This window comes from Camelus dromedarius, chromosome 22, assembly GCF_036321535.1.
Source record: "Camelus dromedarius isolate mCamDro1 chromosome 22, mCamDro1.pat, whole genome shotgun sequence".
In the NCBI taxonomy this organism is placed as follows: Eukaryota; Metazoa; Chordata; class Mammalia; order Artiodactyla; family Camelidae; genus Camelus; species Camelus dromedarius.
This window is the reverse complement of record NC_087457.1, coordinates 29,780,938-29,805,160: the sequence shown is the minus strand read 5'-3', so window position 1 is coordinate 29,805,160 and position 24,223 is coordinate 29,780,938.

The window sequence follows — 24,223 nt, the reverse complement described above, 5'->3', positions numbered from 1 at the left end:
CTTGCGCTCTTTAATCAATAGAAATTGACAAGAGGGCAAACAAATTCAGGTTAAGACTTTATTGGAACTCATGCTGTAGCACCAGGGAGCGAAAACAAGAAACCGGTACCCTTGCTCCCTCAACGACAAGGCAGGCTGATTCCTTAAATGGGCTGAGGGGCAGATCAGTGGGTCGAGTTGGAGGGGTGGCTTAGGTGGTCTGCCCACTCCCTTGGTGGTGCCGTGCGTAGGGACCATTCACAGTGCCTCGCTTTTGCTCCCGGCATGTCCAAGTAGCAGTTGGTTTTTGGCCTTTTTGTGTCTCATTGTTCATAATTTGCCCCAATTACACATGCATGCAGTTATTCTTAGTCTCTTCTAGTTTGCATTCTGTTGCTCGAGGACATGTTTGTTCAGGTGCGAGCCCTCTAGTAAAGGGTCTCAACAACCAGGCCCCAGCCTGTTATCAAAGGCAGCTCTGTCAGCCTGGCTGTATAAGGACACTAGCCCAAAAGACTAGAAAAACTCATAATGGATCACTTTAAACCCTAAAGGACACAGACGTTAAAAGCAGCACAATGATACAATAATTTGTGGTTTATAACCTAGTCACTGCTGTAAATTCATATAAACATTGTATATTGATAGCAAGTATGGTAATAATGTAAATTTTATTTCCGATAAAATTGTTTGCTAATGACATCTCAACAGGCAGTGCTGTGATTGTTTTAAACCTTCACGTATTTTTCTGAGATTTGCCTTCCTATGTTTTAGTTTGAATTACATTTCTTTCTCTAGAAATAGAAGTGTAACATCTGTTTAATTCATCTAAATAGGTCTGATAGCACTGGCCATTGGTAATGTTAATTTTTAAGACAAAATAATTTATCATTCTTCCTTTCACTTTGTTTTTGTTCTGTATGTATGACAATGTATCGATCAATATCATTACCCTTTCATGGAAATTTTAATAAAGTTTAGACAAATGAGTAGCTTCAAAAACATTTTAATCCCCCATTTATTCCCTTTAAGACTGTATCTAATTTTATAACTGGCACTTGACAAGGCAATGAGTCTTCCTTCCAGCCTGCTGTTAAAATATTACTTTTGCATGAAATTCCCATTGGAATGATGTCAAGAAATATGTTTCTAAATTCCTTTTTTCATGATGGAAAAATTACATAGTTTCAAAATATTTAGCTACACAGAAGATGAGAAATTAATTTTTAAAGAATCTACATTAAAAACTAAGAATACCATCAATGTCAGTGCAAGATGCTCAAAAGATTTTATTAGAATTTAGTTTTTCAGACTTTCAGGCAAAATCAGATTATAAACTATAAGGCTGTGTGTATAAATGTGTGTGTTGTGTTGTTGTGTGTGTTAGTTTTTTTTTATTGTTTTCTTCTTAGACATGCTCTTGGAGAACAAAAAAATGTAATGTATGACTGACATGGTCATCTCATGGATGTTGCGTGGCAAAGGCATTGCTATGGCAGGAAATGAAGCTAGGTGGAAAACTGAGGACCTCCTAATTATAGCAGAAGTGATTTTAATAAGAAACATTTTAAATAATACAAGCTAGCTTGGGAGTAGAAAAGTAATAGGCAATTTTTTTTTCAGGGGAGAGGGAAAAAGTTAGTTTTCTTGAAAGAAAGAGCGTTATCAGTTTATCCATCCTACCTCTGTCTGCAGATAGGTAATTTGTGTATGCTCCATTGTTTTTAGAGATCTTATCATATCTGACAAAGATAGCTAGGAGGGCTGCAGGTACCAGGAAAAAAAAAAAAAAGCAAAGTAGAGCAATTGAAGGCAATGTTCTTCCTGGTGGTCCATAGATTGCCTGAATCATTCATACCTGGGGCCCCTTATTAGAAATGCAACATCTTGGCCTCGACACAGATCTGCAGAATGAAAATATTTCTAGATTAGGATCCATCAAGCATGCCCTCTTGATGATTCTTACGCATCTTATTCTTGCTTGAGATTGGATGAGCACTGGCTCTCTCTATCTGAGGGTGCTTCTTAGTTTCACACAACAGTTACCAAGTTAATGATTTTACATAATGTGACTTTACCGTAATCTCAGTATCATTCTACGGCAGGGACGGTTGCAACATACAATGTGTGGAGAAAAAACATTATTGGTTCAGTTGGTTCAAGGGAACCAGTACTAACAGCTATCAGAGCTTATTTTTCGGTGCCAGGCACTGCCCTAATGAGTTTATCTGTATTAGATAAAATAACCCTCAAAACTACTGTAATCAACTCTCTGATTGTCAGGTGAGGAAACTGAAATAGTAGGAAACGCCCTCAAGGTCATAAAAAAAACACGTGTCAGAGTGTGAACTGAGGTGGTCAACCTGCAGACACCTAAGCACTACACTATGAAACAGTAAGTATGGTACTTACATTGAGGGTATAGGACTGTGGTTTATAAGATTTGTTGTGTCACAAAACCCTCTGAGAGTCTAGCACAAGCTGTGGGCCATCTTCCCCAAGAAGTTCACAGATGCAAAGGCAAGCACAGTTTGCCTGCAACTTTACGTGGCTCATATCCCTGAGAGCCCAGCCACAGACCAAGTTCATAGATCCCAGATTACAAACGCGTGACCTTGGGAACAAAGTTCCCATTTTGGTACAGGCTTGATAACACATAAAAGTTTCCTCGCTTGTTTCTTTCTGAATTTCAGATTTGGAGCTACATTTGCCTACCTGTTCCAAATTGATATAGTGATATGCCTTGGAGAATTCATAAACTTTCTAAAATATTCTCTCTACAGAGTGGAAAGAATCAATTAGAAGTAAACAAGAGAGAGGGATTTTTTTCCCCAAAGCAGAAAACCAAAGAAATGTTCAACCTATTCCTCCTCCTCACCTCTGTCTAAATTCTGTCGCCTCATTACCTTCCGCCTGTCACTTTCTCTCACCAGCTTCGCCACTGTCTCCGCTCAGCTCTTCATTTCTTCCCGCCTGGATACCTGCCACGTGTCACTTCTCCTTTCTCTTGGCAACAAACAGCCATGTCCCACTCCTGCTCCACTGGCTTCCTGCTGGGCTTCGTGAAATGATCAAAGCACATTCCCTGCTTTGCGTTTTGGGAAATGGCTTCTCTTCGGTCCTTCCAGGAGAAACTATGGTAGCCGCCATGGCCAGGGAGCCTGAGGCTACATTCCAGCTCTGCTGCTTCGTAGCTGTGTGACTGTGGACAAGTTCTTCAGCCTCTTTGGGTACTGGTCTGCTCAGATTTAAAACGAGTATGATTACAACACTTTCCATTTACAGTTGTTGAGAGGGTTAAATAAACAATACTTTTCAGTGCCCAAATCAGCGCCTAGTGTCTAGAAAGCACGTGATCGTGTTAGCCCCTCTATAAAGCACATGCAGCCCGAAATAAACGGCTATACAGGACAAGGAAACCTGAGAGTCCCTCTGCACACAAGTATGCTGCTAAAGTGTTGAAGAACGCAATATTTACACAAATAATATGCCAATATATTATCTATATACACCTAAGGGACTATTTATAAAAATAGGGCTATTCTGGTACTTGAATCTAAACTCAGTATTGGAAAGACTACCTCTGATTCCTGGGGAGAAATCAGTGATGCTATTTATTTCTGCATGTGTCTCAGAATAAATATAATATCAAACACACATTTGTTAAAAATACCATAGGAAGCTGTTTATTTAATAACTTAAGAACATATATTCAAATATATATAAAATATAATTTTCTTTTGTAAACGTGATATTTAAAACAATAGAAAATAGGAAAAATACTCATAATAATGCTAATTTAAAAAATTGTGGAGACTATCTGGTAAATCTAGAGAGATTCTAATAACTCAAAGTTGCAAAAGAATTTTAATTCAGTGCTTTACGATTTATCAAGTTATTATTTAATAATTAAGCTTCCAACATCCAACTTCCTAAAAAACTATGACTTTCCTTTGACCAATGGAGTCTACTCCAGACAAGAACTTTCAATGATGCTGGTAGGCAGGACATTTCCTCTGATTTTTATTTATTTATTTATTTTCCCCTCTCCTCCTCCTCATTCTGGTGAGCATTTTTAAATCTCTTTAGTCCTGAAAAGAATAAAGAGAGATGAGTTAATGTAAAAATTAACTGACTTTGTGCTCTCTAGGCTGGGAACATTTGATTGCATGTACCATAATGAGGACCCTTATCATTCCCAGGGTGAATGAGCGGTTTTTAGAATTTAAAGTTGATTTTCAGAAATGTCCTTTGAGACTTGCATCTTGATCTGGACTTTCTTACCTGGTGAATCTCAGTGCCTCAGTGAAAGCTTTCATCTTACAACATTGGTAATTTAAAAAAATCTTAGTAAGACTCCTCTGTGCCTTATCAATTTAAGGTTAATCATATTTTGGACTTTATCTATCTTCTAAATTTCCTAAATTTTATATGCATTTATTTTTTAAGCAAAATAAAAACAAAACTGGGATAAAAATATTCCTATGTAGACATATGTCGGTCTATCAATGATGGACTGCAGAATCATCTCTTGGCACATTACCACTCCACTGAGATCAAAGATCTAGTCTTATCTCATTCCCAAAGGAGAGATACTACTTGGCCTAAAAGATCAAATTTACTTGATTGGGTAACATATTCAAGGGAGGAATTTAGAAAGAGAGTAACAATTCTAAAATTAGGCATATTTTACAGATTAGTTACTAATTTATTTATTTTACTGATTTTGGAAACAGCTCACACGTGTATCAACCCTCTCTCATTTCTTTGGACCAAAATGTGTCTTTCCCTTCAAGATTTCATGATGATAGCATGAATGTATTGGGTAGGGCTTCTCTTGCAGTGTGATTCATTCTGAGACTCACATATGGAAATCCCAAGGATTTCATGAAAATAAAAGCCTTGAGGACTACTAATTTGAAGCTTGTTGGTTCTGGCTATTTAAGAAACGTAGCTCACATACTATGATTGTTTCTTAAAACAAATCACAGTAAAAATAACAGTAAGGTCTTACTTGGCCTTCCTCTACAGTCTTTGTTGCATATGCCTCTCTTTTAGACCTGACTCCACGGTATAACTGATGAGAGAAGAATCTAGGTAACAATGGACTTATGATTACTCATTCATTAGAGAGTAGAAGTAGCAGTAATGATGTGTTATATGCTTCATGCCAGTAAATGCCACTGCAATATCATAATATATGCAAATATTCCTATAACTATTTAAAAAATATTACCAATTAGGTTATGACATGCTAGCCATTGTAAGACTCACCCTAATTTCACAGGTGTTAGTTTTGTGAAAACATGTGCAGTTGATAAATTGATAGAATATTGTATTGTTTAACAACTATTAACTAATGACATTTCCCAGATCATGTTCATGAAGTGTCTTATGGAAATCTTAGCATTTTTCAAGTATTTCAAAATCCTGGGAAATAAACACATATATACCCTATTAAGTCTTATTAAATTATCTGAGGTATAAATTATTCAGAAATAATGTTACTCAAAAACTAGACATGACATGATATTTTATAAATGGTTAAACTCCTATTCTTTGGTTTAGCAAATGCTGCTAAACTAAAGTCACTATCATAAATTAGGTTTAACAGTAATTGAGTTTATATCAACCATGCTCTCTTAAGACCTCTAAACCAATAACATTTGGCCTGTATATAGAAAGAACTGTTAAATGTCTCCTCAGCTTCTGTAATTCAGAGAGATGTGTCTGGTCTTATCTCTTAACACTTCCTTTTCTTCTTCCACTGGGAATGAAACATTTAAGGACATTTAGAGTAAGGAGTCATAATTTATGTTAAACCATCCCTCTCCTATCTGCTCTAAGGACTTGTGCTATTACTTCCTACAGTTGCTACCAACATCTAGCAGTGACTTAGAACTGTGAAAAGATCTGGCCCATGGTATAGGCCATTAAGAAAGATTTCCAAGTTTAATGATTTTTTTTCCTTCTTGTAAATTATATTAAGGAAACAGTGAAAACTTGACCTTCCTCAGAACATTCTTGAAAAACAAAACTATGCTACACACCTCTGTATCAATTAGAAAATGTTCGATGCCACAATCACATGCTCTAAGATAAACAAGGAAAGAATACTATATTGTTGTTCAAGAAAATCACTGTCAGAGGGAGAACAAGAAAACAAATAGCCTGCCCTCAAGCACTTACATTCTAGTGAATGGCAAAAGAAGAAAATACAAAATTAACAAGTAAATATCTAATATGTCAGGTAATGATACATTCCATGTGGAAGGATACAAAGGTTCATAAGATGAAAAGAAACAGCAGCACCAAAAGCAATTTAGAGATTATCTGTCTTAGAAGAACAATGCAAAGTTATACAATGAGGGGCATTTTTGTTCATAAATTTGGGAAAAAAAGATTTAAAGTATTGAAAACATGCCATTGCTAAAAAGAATGAGGAAAACAAATATATTGGCATGGAAATGCATCAAAGGTATTTTAAGTAAAAATTAATAGAAACATATGTAACAGCGATAAGATAGCTCAAAGAGCAGGAGAACATATTTGCAAATCACGTATCTGATTAAGTGCTTTCTATCTAGAATATATAAAGAACACTTACAACTCAACAATAAAAAGGAGAAATAACTATAACCCAATTAAAAGTAGACAAATGATCTGAATAAACATTTCCCAAGAAACAAAACAAAACCAAAAACAACCAACATATCCTCTCCCTCTGAGATGAGACAAGAAGACTTAAGAGGGCTCAAGTTGGAGCAATACCCTTCACCCAGCTTGTAAAAGGCTGTTGGTAAAGTCTTCTCCCATGGAGAGTAGGTCTCTGCTCATGGAGAAGGCTCTGGACATATTCACAAGGATTATTCTCCCATCCACTTCCGAGAGCCATGAGGAAATTTTGCTCAGATCTTCACCATAAGAAACTGGAGGGACTCCTGGAGGTAAAACCAGTGAAAGTATGAGGACCTCCAAGACTGCATTCCCTGGAGATTACTCACTCTAGACCACACTCAGCCCTGAGCATTTCATCAAATTACTATTTAAGTGTTCCTAGTAGTTTGTGGCTCCAGCAACTACTACTCTAGGTAAGCAGATCTTAGTTATACATTCTCTGGATTTTCCTGTGTTTCTTCAGATTTCAAGGTTATGCTTTCTCCTGTAAGCTCAATTCTCTAATAGGTCCAAGAAAAGTCACTGGCTGTCAGTTTGTCCATATTCTTCTTGTTGCAAAGACTGGAGTGACAACTTCCAACTCTTTACACATCAGAACTGAGATTACAAGTCCTGAGAGTTGGAGTTTTAGTGATAAAGAGAATAAAAAGCCATTAGCATTTATCCCTGTCTATACCCAACACATGCCAGAAGCTGTTTATTTCCTGTCAGTTTTTGTCCACATGCACAAAAAATATGTTTGTATAGCCAAGTAATGTCATTTTACATCTACTGTCATTTTGCAGTAGTGCGATTTGATTGACAAATACTACCAGAAAACTATTTCAATTTTTGGACCATATCTGTCAATAACAGAAGAAATTTATCAAGCCTCTTAACAGTACTGCCTTATTTTCAGGACTAGGGCTAAATAAACTCCCAATTTTTAAAGATCTTATTGATTCGTTTGAAAATTTTCTTATATGTAACTGTATCAAATGAACTTTTCATATTAATTTTCTAGAAAACATAGCTTCACCTACTATTTTTGTATACATGTTCATTATATGAATTTATGGTATTAATCTCCATTGCTTTATGTTACTATTTTCCAGTTTAGTAAATAAAGTTTTGAAGAACTAAATCACTTATGTGTTTGAGAGAAGAAATGCAATGCAACAGTTACATTTAACGAATGTCAACCATAGCATAACAATTGTGGGAAAATGTGTCAACCAGTATTATTGTGAATGTAAATGTATTTTCTGTGTATTATGATTAACTTCCATTTCCAGATTAGTGACATGAACATATTCTCCTTTAGATTTTTTATTTTCCTTTATAATGACAAAACACCTGAGAAAAACTGATGGATAACTAGAAATAATCAGAAATAAGTATACCCTGCTGTAATACTAGTATTAAAGAATGCTCTGTACAAGTTCCTAAAATAAAGATTATCTCAACAGATATTTTTAGCAAATACAGTGAGAAAACTTGAACTTCTATGTCGAGGTCAGCATACGACAATAATTATCATAAGTCATATATTTACATAGATTGATAGACGCACGCACACACACACGAAGCAAATGTAAATAAATTGGTCTTCAGGTTAAAAGCCCTTTTTACTGCAGTTTAGAGAAATAATTGTCCTAAAATTAATAATTTAACTCTTTAGTCTGAGAGGTGAAACACTAAGAAGTAGCGTTTTTTTCAGTAACTACCTAATTACTTAATCATATAGATTAATAAAAATTACTATTACCACACATTTTAGTAGCAGGGAATAAATGTGCAGTTTGGATCAAAAATAATTCATAGGTAGAAATATATAGTCTTATAAACAGAAATCTTTTCTTAGCTATTAAAAAATTTTTTTTTCTAATTTAATCCATTGGTTGGGAAATTTGATTTCCAAACAACTTGACCTTGTTGATAATGGATACCGAGAAGATTTTAGGTCATGTAGTTAGTTTTGCATGTATTGCACACCCATCTGCTTCTCCATCTGGCAGCAGACACAGGGATGTTATGTACATTCTTCTCACAGACACCCCAATTGTTAGCTTCCTGCTGATAGCCCTAGCGTAAGCCTCACTGGGTAATTATTTTAGGCAGGAAACAACCAACCGACATGTTAAAGAATAATCACTAGTTCAATTAACTAACCATGAGTAGAAACAATTTCAAATCCTGCATCACTTCAATGAAATATTTAAATAGCAAATGTGGCATTTTGTACTGTGAGAATATAGAAAATTAAAAAAATGACATATATAACAATGTAATTTTACAGTAAATGATGAATAGTTTTTTTAATGTGTCATTCTTTAACAGTTTTTTAACTATTATTTTTTAAACATTTTTATTGAAGTATAGTCAGTTTACAATGTTGTGTCAATTTCTGGTGTACAGCATAATACTTCAGTCACGTAGGAATATACATATATTTGTTCTCATTTTCTTCTTCACCATAGGTTACTAAAAGATATTGAATATGGTTCCCCATGTTTAGCAGTTTTAAAGTAATATAAACACACACAAAAAGCCACCACTCTATGTTATCAACAATTTTTTCTTAAGTCTGCATTAGAAATCATGGAAATCCTTGACAATATAAAGAGAAAAATACCTCTCTGTCTCAAAATACTGTCTTCTGTTTCTCTGTAATGTAAATATCAATCCCTTTTTTAAATCTTTTAACCTCTTATTTCAATTAACATTAATTTTCTAGTACCTTCCCATGTAAGTGAACCTTATTTATAATCAGATTTTCAGAAACTACTTATAATCTCAAACATAATTATTTCATTTTATTCCATAATTATTTAAAAATGTCTTTGTTTTAAACACATAATTTCAATGTAGTATCTTACTGATATGGATAACACTAAATGTATATGTATAGTTTTATAGTTTTCTGAATGTCTTCAATTATTTCTTTGGGACATACTTCTAAATGTAAGTTTATCAGTTCAAATGGCCTCTTATTTTTCATACTGTTCTTGTTGCATTCTGCCAAGTATCTTTGAAGATACTCTGACAACAACAAAATCTCCAGCACTGCATCAGTATGCCTTTTCCTGTAGGTTTTTTTAATATGGCAATTTAATTTTTAAGTTTCTGAAAGTAATGAGGAAATAAAATTAATAAATTTATTACATATTTGGGGTATGCAATAAAAATACTGCAATGCATTAAATATAAATGGAGTCAATGATCTCTAGCATTATTCCATTCAAGGAGGTATGGTTTTGTATCTACTGCATAGGAGTAATAGAGAATTTAGAAAATGAAGTAACAGAAAAATGCCACCTCTCCTACAGAAGAAATATAATTTGTATAATCCTAGTGGTGACGAGATTGAAATAAATCCTCTCATCTGGCTCAGGTCTGAAAAGAGGATTCAACCACTGAACAACCAGACAAAGGATATAACCAAGTATAATCATCAATGTCTGTTGACATTTGTCAGGTGGGAACTGACTTTGCCTCTAAATGAAAAATAATGACAAAAAACAACATTGTATGTTCATTGACATAGAATTTTGCTAAAGCCCATTAAACCAGAAAGAATGAAAAAAACTGTGTAAACCTCTCCTTTTACAGAAGAGATTATAGATATTAATATTATAGATATTAGATTATAATAATCTATTATAAAATAATAATTTTTTATCATTAAGCATATCTTAATAATATGTGAAAGAAAAACAGACCCAGAACAAGATCAGAGATATTTAATATTTCAACAAAAATCATTTTAAATACATACAGTAAAAATCTGCTTAGGATATAAAGCACGATACACAGAGAAATGGGCAACCGACACTTTGCTTTCCATCTTTAATAAGACTGATTGGTGGAAGAGAAAGATTAGAACAAACCTGTGTAGGATATAATTGAAGCCCAAGATAAGTAAAGAGATTATGAAAGAACACCAGATGCTCTTAATGAGTTCAAATTCCCTCGTTAAATGAGAACATCACAGGATAATAAGGGAACTTGCAAATAATATTGATGAGCCCTATCAGGGAATGTGGATGAATACTGGGGAACAGAGGTAGCTTTAAAAGATTGTATATAAACAAATATAAATTGGCTTTCTAAAGAAAAACAGAAGAAATTAATGTAAATTATAGATTTCGGTGCTCGCTAGGTATGCTGGGTAAGACTAAGATGTGATTTCAAATACATTATATAAAGTAGATGTTTAGTAGTTCATCATTGAAGATAATTTTTATATTTTAACCAGCTAACAACTCTGCAGGAAGTCATTCAAGTGAAATTCTTAATTTACTTTTCAACGTCATGTTACTTACCAACCTTCACAATTAAGTCTTTAAGAACGAGTTATCCTTTGAAAACATATTACCATACACTATCAATCCCTTTTCGTAAGCCTCGTCCCAAATCTTTAACTTTACTGAAACCATTCTCCCTAAGAATCTTGCTACCTCTGCAACCTTCTTACATGAAGACTATTCACTCTGTCATATTCCATATCCCACCAGCTGCCCTTTCTACTAAATCCACATGGTCACTGTCAAAAGACTTGTCTATTTTTATATTCCATTAATTAAAAGTCCACCAAACACTGTGAATCTGACAACTTTTTCACTCCATCCCAATTTCAGCTTCTAAAATGAGGAATTTCAATATTTGATTAGAGAATCCTTAGGCTTACGGTTCCCCAACCTGATCAATTCTAGATCTGATACCTAGTTAATTCCAGCCATCCACTCGACTGGCCACATTATGTACCATTAAACTCTAGGACTGAAAATGTCTAACAATATACAAGAACATCCTATGCTTCCAAATAGCTCATGTCCTTACATAATTTATTCTTTCCAACCTCATGTTAATTTACACTTGGCCATAAATTCTCTTCCCTGTTTTCCAACCCTTCCAGACCTTATATTTCCTTTATTATTCACTATATTCTCAGATGCATCATTTTAATGACTCCCTTGCCTGGATGGAGTTTAAATGGGAATTTAATGTGTTTAGTGATATTATGCTTATATATTCAGGAATGTTTGAATAATGCCTAGTCTCTATCTTCCTCCTTACAGTACGGTTTTAAATCAGGAAACAATAACACTTTATTAGTAATAATGTGAGTGCTAAGTACCCTAACCGAAATGGTGATTACGAAGCTGAGTTAGGGAAGTCAGTTTAATTCTTAAGGCATAAATGGAGCTTCCTTCTTCCTCCAAATGTAAATGCTAGTATCTCAAAACCTCCTGCTCTGCTCGGGAATTTAGTATAATAACCGGCGTTTTCAAGCATAATTAAGAAAAGACAGGGAGACACCCAGGATTGGGCTTGTTCCAAGCATTAGATGCTATGTAGTTTACTCATGAACTTCTTAAAAGAAGAGGAAAGAGAAGAGAGAGTACACCATGAGCTTGTGGCTTTTAACAATGGTCCTTCCTTAGAAGCAAAATAAATGTGTAGGGTTATTTCAGATCAAATTAGGTATTCCTTTTGTCTGGGGTTCTGGCAGAGATAGCTAGAAAACAGATGGTCAGAAGGATAAGCAAAAGAAGTTTGCTGGAAATGAAGCTGCTGAGATACTTGGTGAAATATATGTCCATGTTTGAGTGTTTACATAGGAGATAGCATGAAAAAACTGTACAAAATCTTTGAGGGCATTTTCAACATATGGAAGAAGAAGAACTTTTTTTTTTCCTACTTTTCATTTCCAGAAAACTTCTTTTACTTATCTGTTACTACGCCTTATATATTTTGTGTGCGTGTGCATCAGATCTTCTTTTCTGGATTATTCTCCATTCTATAGTTCTGTATTTCTATCCAGATATTTTTTTCTGGCCTATCTTCCATATCACTAATTCTCTTTTCAGTAACATATATCAGTAACCCTATTGCTTTAAAAAATTCTTTCTCCAAGTGAAGTGAGTCACTCAGCATAAAAATGTGACTTTATATATATAAATGTAATGTGTGTGTTTATACCACATCAATTTTTTTCCTTTTGTAGCCACTATTTATTTTTAATTATAAGATGTATAGATTTTCTGACTGCTGAGTTGGACGCAATAACACATCTTCAGCCCAATTCACTAGTTCCCAACTCTGCCTAAGGTCCATTCCTTTGCTTAAGAAGATTCTGCCTCTACTTCTAATGCTTACTCACTTACTTCTATGAAGTTTGGGATACCAGCGACTACATGGATGACAAGTGGTGGTTGGGGGTAGCTACCTGTACCACCATCTCCTCCACAGTCATCACATTCTAGGTGATGCCCGGGATCTGGTACAACAGACCCTGTGTAGCACAACATTACCCAGGAGTTCTGCTCTGAGGACAGCATGTTACCACATGAAAATCTAGCTTCAGTGATTTATTTATTAAGATTTTTGTGCAGATTAAATAAACCAATATACATAAGAGCATAAGAACAGTGTCTGGAAGTACTCCATAAACCCTACTTGTTATATCCACTCGTTAACAATGCTAATTACTAGAGAAGCTTCTTTCAAAATCATTCATGAATTCAATGCTCAACAGCTAAAGTAAACTTAAGAAATGTTAACTGCTATTTTATTATACTACGTAATTATTATGTACCAAACAAATTTGCAATAAGTGAAAATACTGTGGAGTTTAGTTTGCACTAAATAGATATAAGCACTTACATGAATTAACTTATGTCACCGTTTTCTTCCCTGAATATGGTAAACTAATACCATCTTAATAAATGTCCTCTTAATAAGGTCACATTAAATATCACATATAAAACTTGCAATACAGTGCTGGTACCTAGTAGGTACTTAACAAATGGCTATTTCCTTCTCTAGGGCGGAACTAGCTCTTCAACTTTCCTCTTGCAAACAGTCAACTACCAAAATGTGTGCCAAAGATGTTCATTAACGTAAACATACCACAGACAGTGCTTGGTGGGGAGGACAACAGAGCGAGCCTAGAACTGACACAGGAAGGTGCTGTAGAGACCACTGCTGTTGATACAAAATACACTGGTCTTCTGCCTTCCGTGCTTGATTATCCACCCCGTTCAAATGTCTTTCACAATCATTGGCCATATACCGCATACTAAGTGAAGTACTTTGTTTTCTTAAATAAAAGGTTAAATATTATTCGATCTTGCATTTTAAATTTCAAAATTCTTCATAGAAACATTCTAATTGGCACATGTTTCATCGTTCTTTTTCACGCTTACTGTGTTGTACTATATTCTCGAAAACAAACCTGTTTTAAAATACAGGTGCCTCGACTTTCTCATTCCAAGCACTCATGTCCATTTATGCCTGTGTCTCTTTCTTATGCAGGTAGGTAGATGAAACAAAATGGATTGACAGTGAAAGATTTACAAAAAAAGTCTTTTGTATATTGTTGATTCAACATGGATAAACCATGATCTATGGCCTTCCAAGACTTTTTTTGCATGGCCAAGCTACTAGCATTATGTGGAGTACTCTATTTTTTTTCTATTGTCTTTTGCTCATGTTCTCTGTAATTGTAAACAAGGCATATACTATCTAGAGGAGAAATTTTAATGTATTGCGTCTCATAAATTTTCTGAAGTTATAATGGTGATGCTTAAAATTGTCATTGAAAGTGATGCATATTTGTTCAGTAAGAAAAATGAAACTTCTTTTTAGCCCCATTCAATATTCAAAGGACATAATTCTTCACTTCAACCATATATACAAACAAAATATCAAGAATAACTACCAATATTGATTTTGATCAAAATAATGAGTTAGATGACAGGACAACCATTTGAAATATAGTTTGAGATAATGAATATTCCATTTATCTTTAATTTGGTTTGATTTTGCTTTCAAATCAGTAAATATTTTCTGATCTCTCCAATGAAAATTATATTATAAAAACTGGTTTCACTTTATTCTTAGTATGGAATTAATACTATCATATCTTTATTTATTATCACATCATATATTTAAAAACCAAATCTGATCAATTAGAATTTTAGAAAAGTTCAAATGATTTAAGAGTGTGTATGCATATAGCATAGATATGTAGATGAACTACAGATAAAAATTAAGACTCAAAGCAAGGAACTTAATCAACAAAATTATTTAATGTAAGAATTATGCTTGAGCACAGCATTTATTTTAAAAATATTCATCATGATTAAAGCAATTGTAATGGAAAAATGCTAAAGAGTTGTATCTGACTGCATAGACTGGGGAAAATTACCACAAAATCAGGGAAAACAAATACATTTCATTTAAGAAAGCCTTACTTCTGAGAAAATAAGTAAGCACAAAATAAATTTAGCTAATAATTCTGTTCTGTTTTCATCCCTTCTTCAAATGTTGATATAGATGCATCATGATATATGAATATCAGAGGTAAAAAAGCATAAAATTATAAACAGATTTATTTTAAATTTATTGTGTTGAAAAATGATGGTATTTGTAGTAGCTAATGGTATTTATACGAGTAAATACCACGAATGAAGGAGGGAAAGACATGACTGAATAGATATATGGTGGCATTTAAGATATGGTCACATGTGTTTAAAAATATTCCAGTGTATTTATCAACTATTTGAGCCCTCATGAGTCCAAAGATGTGGTATTAAATCCCAGAAGTGAACAGAGTCTATTTCAGTTTATACCCAGAGGGTCAGTTGCTCACATTCGGTTGATGTAGTATGCTGCACTCTATCTATTTACCTCCCCTCCTAGCCAGATAACTTTGTTTAGATGACAAGCGGAAACTCTAAGGATATACAGTTGCTATAGAAAAAAAAAAATCAAGGCTGTTTTCTTTTTTCAAAAGCAATAAAGTGTTATTTAGACACATTGGAAGTTACACATTTATACAGTAGAGTAGAATTTAAGTCAATTTAGGCAAAATGAATGAATCTTGAAATTATGGCCAAACATTGCATGGATGATCCAACAGAACACTGCATATTCTGATGTTCTAGGTTAAAGTAATCTATTCACTGAATTATCATCACTGTGCTGCAAAGACAGGGAGATCTGCTCTTTACTATATATAAATATGTAAGTGAGTTTTCAAAGCACAGTTCATGGAAAGTGTCTTCTTTTCAGCTGTGGAGCAGAAGGACATTTTCTACCCTACTATTTCTGATGTTTCTGAGGTCATGGAAATAACTGTCAGTTATCATGTATAGAAAAAAAATCACTCATATATTTTGGAATTGTAGAAAATAAAAAGCTTTCTTTAAATAACACTGTACAGTAAAATTATAAAATAAGAGTGTTTTATATGGTCCTAGAAAATATGTCGGAAGAAATGCTAAACCTCTTAAAAAATACAAGAACCAGTACATTTCTTTTTCAGGGAAGATATTCAACATCCTAGTTGAACTTCTTTGCCAGGCAGGAAAAATATACTACAATGATCTAAAATTGATTAACTTTTAATAAACTGGAAGGGAAAAGATAAAATGATATAACAGTCTTTGTGAAGTAAAACTTTGCCCAATGATGAATTAAATTCTCCTAGGACTTACGATATTTCCCATATGTAAATAATTCACATAGGGTTACAGTATTCATTCTTCAGCAATTACAGAACCATGTTCTAACCTGAGTACACAGTAACCAATGATTTTAAAATGTTACCAGGTACACTGTCTTTAATACATCTTACTTTCTTAAATAAAAGGAAAAAAAAGAGGACAGGGAGAGATGTTATTCTGTAGCTATGAGAAATCATTATGTGTTTAGAATTATCCAGCCCATTTCTTGTACATTAACACAGCAAAACACCATAATGTTAACATGTTAACCACCTTTTCTATACGTGCCCAAGATTCTTCCTTTTTTTCTTTCTTACTTTCATGCAGTTATTAGTTTAATTTTGAATGTACTGAATCATTTCCCTAGCCACGTCTGAGGTATGTGAGCCAATATGATTCTAAAATCGGGGAGGGGGCGGTTAAATCAAAGAGAGCTTATTGCCTAGAAGATTATTATGGCCACTCAAGACAGTTTTAGCCTCAAGTACATTTTTACAGGTCGTTGGTTCCTACCTAAAGTAATCTCTCCAAAGTTCAATTCTGGGCAGGAAAAAGAGAGTATCTCTTTCCATTTATAATCAGGCCGTAATTGATCTCTGCAGATTTCCTAATTACAGAGGTTACCTCGGGTAGGTCATGAATTGCTTCATCTGTGGAACCTCGCTGTCGTAACCAGCACTTCAGGTGTTACACTGAAGCAGCAGAAATCCCCTACTTCATGTGTGATAGGAGCAAGGATTATTGTAGCTTGTCTCTAAAATAATGTATTTGGCTTTGCCTGCAAAGCTACAAAGGGAGATAGCATGAATTTTAAGAATGGGGCGCAATCAATTTGTGAGCAGAAAGAAAACACAGTATGGTATTAATTGAATACTATTTACATTTCCTCATATATGCAAAACTTGTTTGTTATCTCTATCTTTCAGAGTAAGTGCTTAGTATCAGTCAGTAGAATAGGTTTATGAAGACTCTATAGATGTTTTATTTAAATAGGCTAGAGAGAAATCTTGTAAGACCAATTGGGATAAGTATTATTTTGATTAAAGTGTCTCTTATGTATTTTTTTTCTATTTTTCTTTATGAAATAGTTATTTTATGATAGCTACATTCCATCAAAAATGACTTAAATATGATTCACTTATCCTGACTAGGCCATTTACTAATAACAATAATTATTATTATTGATCAGTAGCTAAATTTTTCAGCAGTTATTAAATACTTGGAAAGAATCTCATCCTTCCACATTTTTTTTTCTAATTAAATTGTTACATACATAATTACTTCTGAGCTGAAGAATTATTTGACATTTGAAGTATGGCACTGTATCTATCTGTAAATTCTTTTTATATCCTACTTGCTTTTAGAACTTAATTCCAGTCCAACATTAAATTGGACTTTATTTCTCCACATTTTAGTCACTTTATTGTTAAGTGCAAACACTTCACATTATTGTTTTACACAATCTACTGAAGCCCTAATGGGGTCAAAATTTTGCTATGCAAACATAAAACGTACTCTACGCTGATTCCACCACTTGTATATTGAATTTTCTTGTAATGACGTTTAATAAATGGGAAATAATCAGCTACTGAAGTTATACAATGATTTCCAAATCTACTAAAAATTTCTATTTTATGTATTATATAAATATATGTAATTATGTATTATATATTATATAAATATAAATAAATATATATATAAATATATACATGTAATTTTATGTATTAAAATTTCTATTATATGTATTATGTAATACATAAATCATCTGTGGAATGAAATGTACTCCCCGATCAGAGTTAGTACCACTAGGTCTACATTACTCGCTTAAATACATAGGTGGAAAAAATTCTGCCCAGCCTAAGACGCAAGTGCTCCAGAGGCCAGGCACAATTATGGTAGTGTCTGTACCCACTTGTCCACACGTGTTGACAAGTTCTAGAAAAATCAAAGTTTTAGTAAAACATTGAGATGTAAAGCTTGTAGCATTCATGTTTAAAATAATTAGTTGTATAGTGGGATTAACTTACATAATATTTTTAATGTTTTTAATTCATTGGACTTGTTTGCTCTGTTCCTCTTTTTGCTGACTTCTTTCACTTGAACATTTTACATGATTCCAGTCTGACTCCTCTCAGCATGTTAATTATGATTCTTTATATATTTTAACGGTTATCTTATAATTTGCAATGTATGATGTACAGTGTAAGTGCTTTTACATCAGAGTAATCCCAATTTTACTCGAGTCCTTTTTGAAAAAGCTGCCATTTATTTAATTTATCCATATGCTATAAACATTAAGTGAATTGTTAATATTATTCTATTAAACACATCCTTTAGATGAACTAAGAATATAAACATAAACAATTTCATTTATATCTATGTTAACTTTTATATTATGCATTTATATTTCACATTACATATATTTTCATTTATATGAGAACTTAGAGTAGTAATAGTGAAATATTGGTGCTTACCTGCCCAAGTCAGTTTGGGGCAGAGTTCTAACCACTATGCTCTGATTCCGAGAGGCCTCAGGCAATGATTATTTGATGTGCATCCTCAAAAGCCTATAATATTTGTAAAATAGAAATAAAAGAAATTAAAAAACAGAGGCTCTGGGTCTGAAGAAGAGAAATCTGACTTTAGTCATGATAGTGGAGACATGGAGAATCATTTCTGTACTCAGCTCTCAACTTTACAAATTTACAGACCTAGGACACTTCAGTAAAGGATGAGCCTGTAAACACATGAAGAAAGCCCTTAGATGTTGCCTTACGTAAAACTACTATAAATTCTCCTCGACTTTCAATAAATGGCTCTGCAGCAATTTATTACAGAAACTATATTCTGAGGGAAAATGGTAAGTAGAAATTTCAGAGGTTACTGGACATAGTCTATGAACCAATATTAACCATGGGACCCAAAAGATGACTATGGTTCAATAGTGAAAATACAAAATCACAGGGTTTAGGAGGTGAGTTGTGTTCAGAACTAATTTTGTCTCCCAGTAGTTGTGGAAGAATCACTTTGTGGGCATTCCCCCAATTCCTGAAATATATATATATTCACACTCAATGTTCTTGGCAACTTGCACAGTGCATACATTTATTGATTTTTCTTGGTCTACTATAGTATCAAGAATCAAAGGTAAACCTCTGTGGATAAAACTCTGACCAAAACGATAAAGCAAAAGCAACACTAGATCCCTGAAAGAATTACAGAGGAAATCCTAAAAAATAGAAAGACACAAGTGTGGTAATTTTTATCTCATTCCCATTTCCAGGACTGATTGTCCTGTGCAAAAATCATTTAGGACTTTGTAGATGATGGTGCATCATGACAAACTTGTTAAAACTTTAAAAAACTATGATTTGAAATGCAATTGGATTTCCAAATGCTGGAACAAATTAACATAGATTCCTGTACTTGACATGAAGCAATTGCTTTGAAGGGGGAAAAAAAACTTATTTCTCTCTCTCTCTCACACACACACACACACACAAATAAAAACAGCTTTGCTTGGCAGGAAGCACAGGACATGTTCAGTGTCTTATTTCTGGACTATGTGAACACTCTAGCTCTTGAAATAATCTCTTCTGCTGGGATCCTGACCTCATGTTGGTCTACTTCCAATTCAATTCCAGCATGTTGATATATTTTGCAACCAAGAATTAGTTGTTACAGGTAAGAAAACAAAATAGATTTTAGATACATGCTTAGAGAAGTGTATTCTAAAAGGTAGAAGATATATCTTATAAAATTCCAAAATTATGCAATATGGGTAAAATTTTGGGGGGTAAAGTGGTGTGTGTGATTTCCCCAAGAAGTTGAAAATCTTAAGTGATGCCCCTTCTACATTCTACTACCAGGAAAGTGGCGAGATCCCAACATTGAAAGTAAAGGTAGAGGAAGCTCCACCTTTGGTGATCTAGGATCATAATCTGCACTTCGGTGATCAATTAGAGAGTAGGGCTCTAGCTAAAGAGGGATGCCAGGCAGCCTGCAAATCTGGTCAGTTGATTTTTGACCACTTCAAATTTAAATATCGAAATATATCTGCCTTTATTTGTTCTCCAGTTGGAATTAAATAGGTCTTGAGGAGTCACACTATCTTCAAGGTATTTAAGATCCCTATATTTAGGGAGTGGTTTCCTTACTGAGACTAACAGTGATAACCTGATATCAACATGTGTAATAAAGACCTTCTAACTTTTTCTGTGATTCTTGGTTCTCACTCACTCCTAAGAAAGATGTAGGATGGTTCTCTTTTAACTTTACTTGAGAGACGAGGAAATGGAGGCAAGAAATAATGACCAACTTGCCTGAGGTCATGGATAATTAGTGGAAGAATTAGGCAGAACACCCAGGTTTCCCGATTAGCATCTCAATGATTTCTCAACTGGCCTATTTAGTTACTAGAGCTCAGAATCCTCAGTCTGACAGCTCTGACAATTCTTATTTTGCCACTAAGTCATTGCTTGACCTTGGGCAAAATGTTTAATTTCTCTAAACCTCAAAGTCTTCCAAGGCTAAATGAATGAATGAAGTTAATTGCCAATTTTTCCTTTAATAAAATCCATTAGCTTCTTGTCAATATAGTCTTTCATCATCTCAGTGCACATCTCAAGCATCTTACTTCCAAGCAAACCTTCCTGCAGCAAGTTCTGCTTAGAATGTGCTTCCTTTTTATTACTCCCAATAGTGTAACTTTCTGTCCATTTATTATTTCATGCAAAAACTATTAGAAACCAATGATGCGTCTTGTGTATTACGAGACATGGGTGACAGATACATCAGGAAGCAGAACCAGATACTCATCCTGCTTTCACAGAATTTATAATCCAGTCAGGCAAAGAGGTGAAAGTACATGCCCGTGTTGTGCAAAGCATCTGTAGTGGCTTTTAGAAGGTAATTTAGTAATTTCAGAACAGCAGTCCTGTTTCCTTTATTCAACAATATAATTGACGTTGTTTAAAAAGAAGCAAATTTTTGTGCGCGTATACTACTCAAATGGCCAAGGTAAGCAACTGAAACCAAGTACATATTTTTCAACCAGGTAATGACTGCTTTGCAAAATAAGGGAGTTTGTGTTATATCCTTTTTATTTGATGACTGATATATTCCTTCTATTAGAGGTGATGGAACTAGAAGTGATAGAGTAGGTTTTTAAAATATTTCTTTTAGAAGTTAAAACCAAGAAAATAAGAGCATCTATCAATCTATCATCTCACAGAGGTGCAAAATGAAAGAAATAGAAAGCAAACAAAATATAATGTAAATCAAAAATGAACATATTGGGTCTACATTTTCATATGTATTTAAAATATGTATAATACTTACAATGATTCATCTCTTTCAATAATAATATGCTTCCTAGTGCTCCTTTTTGCAAACGATTGCCTAAGTACATCACCAACAGATTTATATCTCCTGGCTTATTGTCACTTCAAATTTAATTCTTATTGCATAGGATTGTTTAAAATTAATAAAAAAATTGTAACAATGTTTATATTTTAATTTCAGTTATGTATTTACGACACATACTTTAAATTTCAAACTTCTATCTAGTGATATGATTTATAAGTGAATTAAAAAATCAACAGACTTGTCTATACTTAGTGATGTCAGTCATTTACAGTATTAACTTTTTCAATATAAATTTGATTTCATCTCCACTTCTACAAAAATCTATCCTAAAATGTGCTTCTCTTGCCAACATGATTTATATATACTTTTTGTTATCTAAAGGTGAAAAAAATTTACTTTGAAAAGGCAGATTTTTCAAGTTTTAAGAACTAATCAAGAGGTGTTTGAATTGACAATTTCTCTCCTATCAGTAAATCTGAAAGTAGTTAAAAAGAAAACAAGCCATCTAGTGATTTAACTGTGTGTGTAAGTATAATGTGGGATGGGCCAGATAGCTTTTATCTATTTTCTGTCCTGTAATCATTAGACTATCGTTTCATCATAAACGTAAAAGATGAGAGGACAAATTTAACTTTGCCCAACATATAAGATTAATTAAAAGCAATCCACACTCCCCATACTGAAGACACTCAGTAGGTAGTCACTCATTTTCCTTTCAACATTCACACTGCTGCACACAGGGGCAAACAGTGCTCAGGTTCTCAGCAGTGCATGTGAACAAAGGCAGGACATCTGCCTCACTTCAGTACTATTACTGCACGTGTTTCACCATGAATTACATAAACTAACATTAGTTCTAAAATAATGCAGATTTTTCATAACTTAGATGACCTGAGACTTTCCTTAAAAAAAAAAAGCAAACCTAATCATTTTACTTCCAAATAATTCAAGTAATTATTACACACACCTATTCACTATTAAGTAATTAATTATTCTCTTACCAGTATCCTTCCCTGTCTTACTTTAATGTAGTCTCCATCTCACCGGAATTCTCAATGCTTATTCCCAGGTGCAAGCACTGTTGGAAATAATTACACAGCCAGATAATTTGTACCTCGTGCTTGTATGTTTGCCAGCCTCAGCTGAGCCCTTGATGTTGTTTCTTCTTTTATTTTCCTAGTCTCCACAGGGTCTGTTCCAAAACATTCTCCACTCTCTTCAAAACTCTGAATCCTCCCTCTTCAATGACAACTCTGCCTCCTCTTCTTAGAGCAAATGAGTCATCATTGAGGGTTCCTTGTATTTACCAAAGTCTGACTCCCATTCACATGGATCTTTTACAAAGGAAATATTGCCTTTCATATCGACTTCCATTCCCTATCCTCCCTTTCCAGGATCTTCTCTGTCTGAACGGTGTCCTCTCTTTAGTTTCGCTGGCCCCTCCATCTCTACATTCTCCAGGTCCTTGGGTATATACCTGGAATGGACATACTTGGTAGTTGGTGCAGCCATCAAATGGGGTCTTCAGCCTCCAGAGTGAGATACATCAGAGTGAGGATGACCAAGCTGGGGCCTCTAAAGCTACATGAGACAAGACGCTACATAGCGTCTCCTCCATGAGACAAGACGCTAAATCTATAAAAATATTCCACTCTGGGACAGGGAACAGATTCGTGCCATAGTGAAGTTTCTAAAAGGCTGCCCAGACTGTGGTCTCATGATACCCGTTTTTAATTCACTGCGTGGCATCTGTAGAAGTTACACAGACGCCCAAGAACGACAGACAGTAGACATGCAGCTGCTGGGTCAGACGTGGTACCTTGCTAGAGGTGATTGCAGCAGACTCGGGTACATGGTAAATGGTCACAGCCTTAGCAAATGTGTCCTTTCATATTTGGACCAGGAAAGAGAATCAGAAGCAGTTCACGTTCACCAAGCATGCAGCAACGTACACATTTATAGTTTTTGGCTGGGGCTATGTTAATTCTCATGTTCTCTATCATAATGCAGTCCAAAGAGATATGGACCATCTGGACACCTTGCACAACATCACGTTAATGCACTGTAGCAAAGACATCACGCTAATTGGATCAGATGATCAGGAAGTATCTATCACATCAGAATTGCTAAGAACATGCACTCCAGAGGGTGAAGGATGAAACTCAAGAAATTTCAGACCCTTCATATCAGCAGATATTCCAGGAGTCCAGCAGTCAGGAAACACACCACTCAAAGTAAAAGACAAAGGTTGTATTGCGTCTAGCATTTCTTAACATAAAAAAGAAAGTGTAATGCCTGGTTTGCTTCCTCAGGTTATGCATCCCTGTATCCTACACAGAGCGATACTCTCCTATCAGGTACCTGAAACAGAAGGCCACCAACTTTTGCTGCGGGGCCCAGCACAAGAGCCTGGAGATCCCGACTGAAGTGCAAGCTAACCTGATGCTTGTGCCATTTGACCCAGTAGAGACTTTGTAATTAAAAGAAGCAGGGGTGGGAAAAGATCTAGTGTGGGATTTACGGCAAGCCCCAAGAGAGAACACTGACCCCTAGTGGCCTAGAGTGAGTTCATGCCACCTGCAAAGGAGAATTAGACACCCGTTGAAAACATCTCCTGGAATTGTGCTGGATCCTCGCACAGACAAGGTATCTGACCATGGGGCACCGACTCCCCAGGTGTCCGAAAGTAATCATCATGAGTGAGA